Raw genomic sequence first — 12,657 nt, 5'->3', positions numbered from 1 at the left:
CAAATGTTTTTTTATGAAAGATAACAAAATTGAAATACAAAACATTTATATGTCACAAAGCTGTGTGCCGCTGTAATGGACATGGAACTGAAGTTGAAAAGCTCAACATAAGAAAACGCTGGGAAACAAACAAACAAACAAAAAACTTCACTTTATACTTTCCATATTTATTGATTGATCTGGAGCGAGTCCTTTGTCTCCCAGGAAACTCTTCACCACTGAAAACAGAATGGGAAAAAATGAAGTTCCCCTCAAAGACACAACATAATAAAACATGTCTTTTAATTTCTCCCACAGTCAAAGCACATGCCTGCTTGCTTGATGACTCATTTGGAAAATGGATGTGAGGTAGAGAAAATGCCCAGAGTGTATAGAATAAATGTGATTACATTTGATCTGTACTCTAATACTCTCTATCTCTATGTATATGTGTGTTACATCTTTATTTCCCAAATATATCCCATATTTGTCAAATATCACAAGTTTGTTTTCCAATATGGGATTAAAAACAAAGCAAAAACAACAACAACAAAAAAAACATGTCCCTTCTCTGTAATCCTCGTCTGTTTTATGGTAAGCACCTGGCACATATTGGTCAGCAAACTTAATGTTGATGATGTCATTTCCTGGTTCAGTGGGGCAGCAGGTGACCTTGCAGGTGCCATCCTCCTGGTCCTCAGTGATTGTGTCCACTTAAGTGGGTCCTTCAATGGAAAGGCTCAAGCCACCGTAGCCTAATATAAAAAAGATGAGACTGACAAATGTTTTATTTGAATGATTAAAAAATAAAAAAATAAAAAATAAATAAAAAATCACAGTAGCTATACTTTCACTGAGCATATACCTGCATGATGAGTGTCAATGTAGAACTCTGTAGGTTCAAAAGTCCTGGCCTCGGTCAGCCCCGGTCCACTCACACGCACACGGTTTGCATCACCAATCTCTGACTGCTTGCTCATAACAGCGATTGGGCTGCTGGGAACATGACGACCATTCTTCTTGATGTTAAAAACTCTGCAGACTTTTCAGCCTGCAGAGTTCATCATTCACACTCGTGATGCAGGTATATGCTCAGTGAAAGCATAGATACTGTGATATTTTTCTTTTTAAACATTCAAATAGAATATTTGTCAGTCTCATCTTGTTATATTAGGCTTCAGTGGCTTGAGCCATTCCATTGAAGGACCCAGTTAAGTGGGCATTAACACTGAGGACCAGGAGGATGGCTGGTGACACGATGTGTTGCTTTTTGAGGCCTTTTAGCCTGTTTCACTTTGTCAGACAGGTTCTATTTAACTGATTTCCTGATTCACAAGTCTGCAATTAATCAGGCCTGAGTGTGTTTAGTAACACTGAACTGAAGTTTCCAACATTGGTTAATCACAGTTAACTCGTGATTTAACAAGAGGGGCAATTTGTTTTTTTACACAGGACCAGGGAGGTTTGGATAATCGTTCTCCCTAATCTATGAAATCATCATTTCAAAACTGCATTTTGCATTAACTTATGTTATCTGTGTCTAATATTAACATTTGTCTGATGATCTGAAACATGTAAGTGTGATAAATATGCAAAACACTAGGAAATCAGGAAGGGGGCAAAGACCTTTTCACATCACTGTAGATGTGATTACAGAATACCTTTTACATCCTGGATTACAATACCATATCCATCAACGGCAGATACTGGTCTCCATGACACACAGATACTGGAGTGGTCTGACCTGACCACACTCGCACTGCTTACCTGCAAAGTGGCTAGAGAGACAGAAAAAAGCCAGAAAACAAACAAACAACACAAAGCCAAAGAATGTCATTTGCACACTAGCATGGACAATAACCGTAGACACAGTGCACCCAGTAATTTTTGAACTTCCAACCAAGTATCAAGAGCAGTACTGGTATTGTACCGGCACTGGCTGCTGTCTCATTGTTCAGAGAGCCCATCATTATGCAGAGAAAGGAATCTGTGTCTCTGGACCAAAATGACTGTACGTGTAGTGCTGTAGAAACAAGACTGCCCAAAAACCCTGATGTTTCTATATGAGGAGACCTTCAAGTATGCATATCATCCTGTAAGGGTAAAGTTATGGGACGTTTGCACTTTTTGCATGTAAGCCGGTCGGTCTTAACTGGAAGTTGCACTTGAGCTGTCTTGGCATCTTTCCCTTGTTTGACTCACCAGTTTTGCCCTGAGCTGAGCTCAATTACACAATGAAGTTCATTTACGTACAGGTTATTGTATTAGTAATGCTATATTATACATAGAGACAGAAAATGACACGAAGGGCTACTGACCACAGAAAAGTAAAAGGTAACTGGGCCTAAAGACTAACGGGAGAGAAACAAGCTTTCTGTGATTCTATGATTTTTATTTCTGTGTTTTTGTGGTAATCTTGGATATCTTAGGTTGTCTCATTACTGTCATATATATCCTATCATTAAAACATTGGCTTCTAACAACTAACAGTGTCTCGAAAATAATTTAATAAATACACAAATAATATACTAAAAAAATAAAAAAGGATGATTGACTCAAATGCATGACTTTTAACTTGTCTATTTTTTAGGCTGAACACTAGTGCTAATGTGATTAGGTAAATGGTTTCAGGCTCTCCCCTCCTGTGTTTGAGAAATGCTCAGGATCAGAAAATGTGTGACTCACAGGTGCTATAGCGTACGGCCACAGCTTCACTCTGAGCTCCATCTCCATAGAGTGCAGACAGTGATATCTGATACTCCTTAAGACACAGGACAACAGTTTATTGAGATATTGTATTTTTTATTTCATAATATGTACTCCAACAACCCAATAGTTCTTCCCCACCTGCCTCAGGTCGCCTCCACTTAGAGAGATCCACTTAATGAGGTGAGAAACATCATCATCTGCAGCTTCCCAGCGCACCGTGATGTCACTGTCTGAGAAATTAGTTACCCTAAGGTCTGAAGGAGGAGGCACCTTCACTAGAAGAAAAGAATAATGTGTATGGGATTTTTTTTTAAATGGGAAAGCTACATTTTTATATCTTTCATTATTAATAACATTTACAGTACTGTGCAAAAGTCATGAGCCAGACGCTGAAGTATTTCATTGGACATTATCTGGTTTTTCCAATCCTTTTTAATCCAGTTCTTGTACCTGACCATTTTCTGAGTAATGTTTTTGTTTGTTTGTTTGTTTGTTTGTTCTGTGTAAACACTTTTTTTGTTTGTTTGTGTAAACACTTTGCACTGACCATTATTGGAGAATTAAAAAGCACCTAATTCAAGGAATATGTGTACACATAACAGAAAACTTGGGAAAGAACCAATTTTAAATCTTTAAGTACTTTGTTACTAGCGGCCTGTCACAAAAACACATTTTGTATAGTGTTTTTTTTTTTATCTTGTTAATAAAATGTATACAAATGTGTGTGATTAATCACAATGTGTTAGTGTGTAATCACCCTGAGACATGCATACCTGTCTGTAAGAGTCAGATCTAAAGCCACTTCTGATTTGGAGATGCAGCCTGCAGATTCTGTCCAGATTATCCCAGCTCTCCTCACTATATATCCAGGCTTCACTTATCAAATCTGTAAAATTCAGTCTTTGCTTATGGGCTCTCCGCTCTCCCCCAAGCTGGCGTTGTTCTTGGTAGCCATGACAACGGAGATAGTCCCAGCTTTCTAAATACAGGCCCCAACACCCCCAAAAAAAGAAAAGAAAAAAAACACTGGGATTCCCTGCGCAGACCAGGAATCCCCCTAGCAGACTGAAGCTACAGAGAGGATTTGAAGCCAGTGATTGAGTGAGACTCGAACCAGCGCCTGTCTGTGCTTCAATCTGCTAGGGGCCGGCAAGTGCTCTGCGCCACCTGCCGGCCGTGGAAGTCGTGCAAATTTGGTATATTTGACTTCTCTGCATAAAAATTATTTTTGAAAAGGAAAAATAATAATTTTAATGTGAGGCAAAACATGTATGGTGCTCGATAAAGATGACACGCCGACTCACTTCTTCTTCTTCTTTTTTTTTTGCAAAGTTTGTTTTCATATTAAACCAGTGTCAGTGACGTCATTCTATGCGACTACCACAGGAAAGGAAAAGCCTGAATCTGTACATCTTTTTCTTTTATTTTTGTTGTCTAAAACACAAAAATCGCGACACAGTCAGCTCACAAAGTTGCAGGTTGGTGGCAATTTGGCAGAACAGCCAGTGACTTAAAACATTTAAGTGCATATATCTTGCCACAAGACATGTGCGCTAAGCTAGCTAAATCAGTTTCTGTTAGCGAATCAAGTTCAAGCTCCTCACATATCATCATCCAGGGTACAGTCATATGCTCATGAGGAGATCCCACGCAGGTAACACTACGGCAGTGTAACAAGTTAAATATGCACACATTTTAAGCTATTTCCTAATATCTAACCATTATGATAAATGTTTGCCTGCAACCGACAGAGCCAACACAAATGTCATTGAAAAAAACAAAACCCTGTGATAACATGTTTCTGTTTTTCTAGAATAGAAGAACCACAATTTAAAAAGCCAGTAGTAATAAATCTTTGTTGTTACTGCATGATTAGAATGAAGTACCTGAAGTCTGGCTGGAATAAGAAGTGGTAATCTGTGTACTGTGCGAGTGATCTGCATAATTCACCTCATCTGTTTGGATGGCAGAAGTCGGCTAACTACACAGCTAATTTCATCAGGCTGCTAATGAAACATCTAAAATGATAGATGGTTAACTACACAACGGAAGTAACAGCATTACAATCACTTGATTTAATTACATTTTCCCCCCAAACTTTTGATCCAAATTAGCAAAGTACTGCAGCCATCTGAACCTTCTAGGTGTTACATGTTACAGTGTTCCACTCTGGCCAGCTTTAAAAATGGAAAACTCTTTGCGTGGTTTACTCGGTTCTGTAAATAAGGCTCCTTTCATTTGTGAGACTGTATTCCACAGCCAGTTGTCTTCTCTCCCCTTTGGTCCGCCCTTACAAGGTGAAGGTGCTGCCCACCCATGATACCAGCAAGGTGCGTGCAAGTGGATCCAGCCTTAACACCACTGGAGTGCCCACCTCTCTGCCAGTGAAGGTCACCATTGATGCCAAAGATGCAGGTGAGGGACTGCTGGCAGTGCAGATCACTGTGAGTGCATGAACATGGACCACACAATAATGTATTCAAAGCATTGATATTTAGGTAACAGTTTTTGTTTTCTCCTGAAGGACCCAGAGGGGAAGCCCAAGAAGCAAATATCTGTGACAGCCATGATGGGACCTACCTGGTGTCTTATGTGCCAGACATGACTGACAGATACACCACTCTCATTAAGTACGGAGGAGACGAGATCCCTTATTCACCCTACTGAATCAGGGCCCTGCCCACCGGAGATGCCAGCAAGTGCACTGTCACTGAATGTTGTCCAGTGGCCAGGTAGGACTCACTTCCTTGGTTGCTCATACACTTTTAGTTTTCTTTGAAAACGGCCCTTTAAGTCACTTGATCCATGACTTGAGTAAGCACTGTCCATTTGTTCATTTGATAGTTATTGTAGAAACAATAAGAAATGATGCTTTAGTTTTTTTGTAAATTATAGTCAAACATACAATAAACTGAGGTGTTCCCTTTGGTTAACAGAGCAATGTGATTATAAAAGTGGACAAAGCACATCGAGTTACCACAAATATCTTTGTATATTACGCAGTGGGGCAAAAAATGAGGTGACCAAATACTTATTTTCCACCATAATTTGCAAATCAATTCTTTAAAACTCAGACAAGTTAGAGGTATACCTATGATGAAAATTACAGGCCTCTCTCATCTTTTTAAGTGGGAGAACTTGCACAATTGGCTGACTAAATACTTTTTTGCCCCACTGTATTTGATCCTGTCTCCCTCAATACTATTTAATATCTAAATGCTTGATTCATCATATTATAACAAATGTGCTGTTGTAGCTACTGACAGTGAGTTTAATTACATTTTTTCCATCTACCAAAGAGAAATAATATCTCTTAGTGGCAGGTGGATCACACGTTGATTTTAACACTTTGCGTATGACTGGGTAGGATGAGCATTTTATAAGCGCTTGTGTGGTTTTTGTTTATGTAAGGAAATACATCAGTTTCCCTTGTATTTTAAATTTGAGTGAAGATCCTAAATTGGCCCCCACTCTTGACTTTGAGAAAGGCTAATCTGTGCTACCCCCACATGAGCACAGTGAGAAATAATACAGGCTTTCACTCAGGAGCAGGAAGGCTAAAGGCTGTTTAATGTCTGATCTAACTGTGTCAGACATGTGCGTTCTCACGTGCATGGACAATATCTTGAAAACTTCCGAGCTGCAGTGCATGTGTAAAAGTGGTTAGAAAGCAGTGCATTAACACGTGTTTTGTCTCTTTGCGTAGCTGCTCAGTCCATCCAGACTCCCCTCCATATGCAACAGTGATACCAGCAACTCAAATACAAGCTCTCTCCAAGTGATTCCTTCATCATCAACATCTGCATCCACGATCCATTAGCTCAACAGCAACATCTGTCAGCTGTGCATCCAACTCGAGGGCATCGCCTGCTGTGCTCAGGCTCTGGGCCGCAATTTCTGTCCCTTGTTGATAGCCTCGCTGTATCCTGTGCTGGAGAAAGCTGGTGAGGAGACGCTGCTGGTCAGGCGGCGCTGAGCTCCATGAGGGACATCAGTAAGGCCTGTGGATACACTTCCCTCAAGGAACTGATCAATGACAACTCTGACTACCTGCTTAATGACATATCACTCAACCTTCAGAGGCTCAGCCAGCATCCACAGGTAGTTATGACCTGTTTTTGTTTTTAGCCCAAAATGGAGACAGAAATGACTGCTGGAGGGTTTACCTGATTTCCTTCTTTGTCTGCTTAAGCCTGTGCTGCCCAGAGCTTGTACTGTATTTCACTGTAATCCTGTCTTGTTGGCCAGGCTCCACGGGTGTTGACAGTTATGTTGACTCACTCTGACTGCAGCCCGTGGTCGGGGACATCGTTCAGGATGTGCTGACGGCTCTGGATCCCAGCTACGAGCGCACAGCTGCTCTTTTCTGCTCCGTGCTGCACGCGCTCATGAAGGCACTGGGTAAGATTTCAACAGTGATGTCAGCTTTAGTCTCACGTATAAGGAAGAAAATGTGACTCAAGGCATTCGCTACCACATTTTTCTGTGTTGCTTAACTTTGTTTTCTGCAGTGCCTTTCAAAGTTTCTATCAATGAGTACATTTCAGGATATATAACTTTGCTTGTTATCAAATTATCAGTATCTTTGGAAACATTTAATACATCGTGGCGGTTTAAATGCTGAGTGGTTTTCTGTTGTAGAATTAATATTCATACAGAAGTTTTACAAGCAGAGAGCGCTGCATTCATCTGCTGTCTGATCCCAGCCTCAGGCTCCGACTCAAGGTACTGTATCAGTAGTTTTATGTAGAGTCAACTGTTGGACTAATAACAAAAATAATCATTCTTGTGAGGGTAGGACCGCCAGCGTTGGTACAATTCATCCTGTCAGAACTGTGTGGGTGACTGTTCACTGGTGTAATGCTCATCAAGGAAAAACATTCAGTCTGGTTCAGGAGTGAAACAGAAATAAGTCACGTGCTGAAGTCGTGCCTGCTCAGGAGTTTGGGCTCTCAATGAAGACCTCAATACTTAGTTTCAGCTCACATATAATCAGGATCAAAACAGAGATAATTGTTAGGTGGGATGTGTGTCTTTGTCTTTAGGTACTGGATGTGCTGGAGTTGTGCATTCAGGTGCTGAGTGAGAGGGAAAATGAAGTGCTGCCTATGGCTCATGGCTGCTGGCCAGCACTCCTGCAGAGACTCACGGCCGATGACCCATTAGCAGTCCTCAGAGCCTTCAGGGTAAGTAAAACAAACCTCTCTTTTCATTATGTGAGTCTAAATGATTCAAGTCATCTTTAGTTTTTTAAACTCTTAATAGTGAAAGAATGAAAGATTACACTCAACAATAGGCTTATTTCATTCAGAAATAGTTCTATTATTTTCTTTTTTGGGTTGTAAGAGTCTGTGAAGACTCTTTAAACTAACATTTCTTCTATCAGCACAGAAAAATCACTGTGTGGATGCCTTCTTAGAGGCTGCTTTTCAAACTGTCTCAGAGAATCACAAAGTAGGACTTTGGGATAAATGAAGCTGATAGTTTTTTGTCATCTTTGGTACAAGTGTCAGCTGATTCAACTTGTCGGTGTACATTAGGCTATTCGTCAGCTCCTGTCATCAGCTGGACTATTTTTGAATTTGTTATCCATATTTTCATTGATGAACTGACAAATTCAGACACGTTAAGTCTGTAAACAGTCATTTATTCACTCAGAGCTGCTGCTGGGAAATTGTTTCATCAGCTTTTGGATATATACGAGTTTTGTAAATGATAATTCATCCACGAGTACACAACGGGAAGGTTTTCTTGAATTTTGACAGCTTGCTGCTTTTATACATTACATTTTTGTACACTACATGCCAGGTGCTGTGCGTGCTGGGTGAAACATGTGGGGACTTTCTGAGGAGGAGGGTTGCTAAAGAGGTTCTGCCCAAGCTGAGCGCCTCTCTGGCACGGCAGGCTCCGATCAGCGCCAAGGCTGGGCCTGTCTACACACACACACCCTGGCCTACCAACTGCAGCTGGCTGTATTGCAGGGGCTGGGCTCACTGTGCCAGAGACTGGATCTGGGTAAGAGAATAGAGACACAGTGCTCACAAACAGCACAGTTTCACCAAGACACAACATGAGTGCATCATCCTGTAGAACTGTACCTGGGATCTGGCAATGATCCAAGCAGCCACAACATGGACAAATCATAGCAAGACAGCTATTCTTAGTATGACGCCTCACTTTATGAAGGTTGGTGCAACACGAAGCCCATTTATGTAAAACCACATGGTAGATAGATTACCTCTTTTCGCTGTGCTGTGTGGTGCACGGCGTCTTTGTTTAACTGCAATTGAAAGCCCAGGGAAGCATTTAGTTTTAAGGCGGCCTTTAACGCACCCTATATATGTCCGTTTCACATCTTATCAGTCCATACAGTAGCTGTTCTTAGCATTACAACTCCGACCCATACACATGGGCCAGTAACGCCCAATCTCCACGTGATACTTTCTTCACAAGCTTTTATCGCACTGGAGCCACTGTTTACAGGTAACACCATAGAAAGGGAGTGTCAGCAAGTGTCAGTAATGTTCAAGTGGCTGTGTGGAGTAGCACAACCACTGCTAATATAACACTTTTCAGATGCATTTGTACAAATTTGAATGTCTTTTACCGTCTTTATGGTGCTAGCTTAAAGTCATGCTGTAAATGTTAGCTTATTTTCTAGTCAAACATATTAAAACCATGTTAGGACAGAAGTATTACCTTCTATCATGACTAATTAAGTTACTAGTTAATAAAGTTACGACTAACATGATAGGGTTAACCCATAACTCCGAACTCTGTAATACTATAAATGATGAGTGATTTAAGTTAACACTAAACGTTAAACAGTGTCTCCTGAACATTTATAATCAGGTTTGAGTCTGGCTGCACTGAGTTTTGAAGATGCAAATTTAGCATGATGGCTGATGGTGCTGTGTAAGCTTCTACTTACCTTCTACACTGTGTTTAACACAGATTTCAGAATAGCAAAGAGGAGCGCTGTTGCTTCATCCTTAATACTTTAGAGAAGAACTGGATTGCAAATCAAAAGGTCCTTAATAGCTTTTTGTCCTCCCCGACCCTCAAAGCCAAAGTTCAGCCATGAGAGCTGATGGGACACGATTTGTAAAAGTGACATAATCAGAAACAAAGGTGATTAAGATAACATAAGATAACCTTTATTAGTCCCATACGTGGGAAATTTGTTAATTACTTCATATTTGCAATACTTGCAAATAGTGCTGGGCGATATGACGATATATATCGTGTGGACGATAGAAAAGTGTCTATTGTGCCATTTGTCTTCTATCGTTTCTATCGTTTCTAACCCGAATTTTACAAATTATTACATAAAATATATCATTAACCCTTTACAACCGGTCAGAGCAGGCACACTCCGTTTTCCCTAACTATTTTTTAAATCCCTGTAGAACTGTAACCACGTAAGGTAGTGCAATAATGTTTTTTTTTTTTGCATATGAAACCGTAGGAGTTGTACTTACATCTTATTCCATTAGCTTGCCCTAGGTCACGGTTTCCTTCCACATATAGCTTTGCAAAAATTGCATAAAAAGCACTTCCAGCAACAAAAAAATAATATTCCAGACTTGCAGCAACAAAAACATAATATTCCAGAAACAGGCTTTGCCGATCCGATCAGCTGTTCATAACACTTCCTATGTTGGAATATAAGTCAGCGCAACTATCGCATGTCCGCCATTACCTGTCCGAAACCGGAAGTGACGTCACTTTCGCGGAAAATGTAGTTTTTTAAGCTTCAAAGTCTATGTTGGTGTTTTTAAAAGTCATGTTTGACTTTATGCTCTTCTGTATCGTTTCTGGGATGCTTAGAAGTCAAATTACACTGTTGGAAATAGTTTATTTTGATGCACATGCTGTTTTTTGCAAATTTGCATTATAATATTTATTTTCATTTATATATAAAAATTTGTGTATCTCAAAAATAAAACTATGAAGACACTCAAAATAAATAAATGTAAAGATAAGCTCTGGCGGACTTGGTTCTATGGTAGGTCTTAAAGGGTTAAATAGCCTGTGCAAATATATTAGTGTTGTCTTCTCACTATACATGCTCTTAACTTTATGCAAGAGAAAATAAAGTATAAAAAAATGATATTTTTCACAAAGAAACTGTCTTGTGGTTTTGCAACATGGTGCTGCTTTACGTGCACCCGGATTTGCGATATACTTTACAGTAACTCAAAACAAAGACTGCACCCTCTCCACTCGCTGTTTACAGACTGCATACTTTCCAGATGACCACAGGTCAGGTGGTATATCGTGATATAAAATAATTCATATCGTGATAAATATTTTTTCCATATCGCCCAGCACTACTTGCAAATACTCTATTTGCATTCTTTGGAGAAAAGAATATGAAAAGGCTGTCTGCGGTTTTGGATTGATGTCCTTCTCCTGAGGCTCAAAGAAGTAGGGCAGTGTCACGGTCCTTTTGGCAGCAGAAAGCTGCTGAGCGCTGGAATGAAGCACGGCCATACCAGCTGAAATGTCTCACTGACACAGAAACTGTTGGTCATCCTCTGTTTTGCTACTGTCTTCACCCTGCTGTTATTTGGTCTCATCTCAATAACGTACTTTTCTATATAGCTAAGCTTGATGAGCGATGCCTTGTTGGCTGACATTTATGTCTTTGAGCGTGTGAGAACTTTAATAATTATAAAACCACATGAATTTGACAAATGTCCTTTTAACTGTCAGCTCATAGTGAAGTACACTGAGCCACCCTGAGCTATAATATCAAAATAGAAGCTGCTACCTTTGTCAAGAGTGGCTGGATCTGAGTGCGTACTACTTTCAGTTATTCAAATTTGCTTAATTTGTTAAAAGAAAGTCCTGTCTATGTGCAGAGAGTGTCTTCCAGAGGAATGGTTCTGTGATGTTCTACATCACAAACATCAGCCACTCCACAACAGAGAAAGTGTTATTGATGTTTTTTAAAGCCATTCCTCCAACCACATGTATTATTAGAGTGGACGGTCAAAATTGCACTAATATACAAGGTATTTCCTCATGAGATACTCAGTTTTGGTTTTCATATGTTTCTACAGCCAGTTAGAAATAATCTATTTAAGTGGTTTTCTCTCTTTTGGTAGCTCGCATTCTGCCAACAGTGAAGCTTCGAAACTGCTCCTGTGGGGACGTAAACTTCACAGTGTCAGCAGGAAAAATAGTGATTTTAATCAACATTAATAGTAAACAGCAACCTGCTATTTAGGTTAGGGTGATGGATTTGAACATAGTGTGATGAAGCATGTTTTCTGCCCTTGCTGTACAATCAGAACATGGTATTGCAATAACAGAAGTCATCTGTGAAGGCAGTGATTTATTAGTCATGTTGTTTATTTTTCTTTTTGGTCCAAGGACGTTATGATGTGCACCAGGCGACATACAGATGTCAAACATGCCAGCAGCAGTGCAGCCCTGATTTAAAGGACCTGATTAGGAGTGGATATTGGCCAGCATCTGTCAACATGTCTACTGTTTACACTTAGACCCTTGAGCTCCTTCCAGGAACTAAAAGTATTTTCTCCATGATTCTCCAGGGAAGCTTTTGCAAAACTGTTGGAGCGTGGTACTAAGTGTGGGGGAAGGGTGAGTGAAGTATTTCTTTGATATGGTTTTTCAATAAGCAGATGCAAATATTTATTTCTCTGTTATATTTCTGTACATACAGACTGGGCATGCCAACAGCGATGCAGTGCAGCACAGCTTTCTTGATGAGGAAGAGCAGCTGTGCTGTGATGTCAGCTTCAGCTGCCCAGCATGCACACCTGAAATGTTGGCGGTTTCAGTTGATGGGAACAGAAAGCTATATCACTTTCAGCAAAACGAAAGGTGCTCATTGTTGATGTTATTTGTTTTTGTGTTTTTATGCATTTATTTATAAAAAACCTTCCATGGTTGAAGACAGCCAAGTGTCTGCATTTGTTGACACTTTTTCTTTTTGGT

The sequence above is a fragment of the Pelmatolapia mariae genome, linkage group LG10_11, assembly GCF_036321145.2.
Source record: "Pelmatolapia mariae isolate MD_Pm_ZW linkage group LG10_11, Pm_UMD_F_2, whole genome shotgun sequence".
Lineage (NCBI taxonomy): Eukaryota > Metazoa > Chordata > Actinopteri > Cichliformes > Cichlidae > Pelmatolapia > Pelmatolapia mariae.
The sequence above is the reverse complement of the archived record's forward strand: the minus strand, read 5'-3'. Positions refer to the sequence as shown.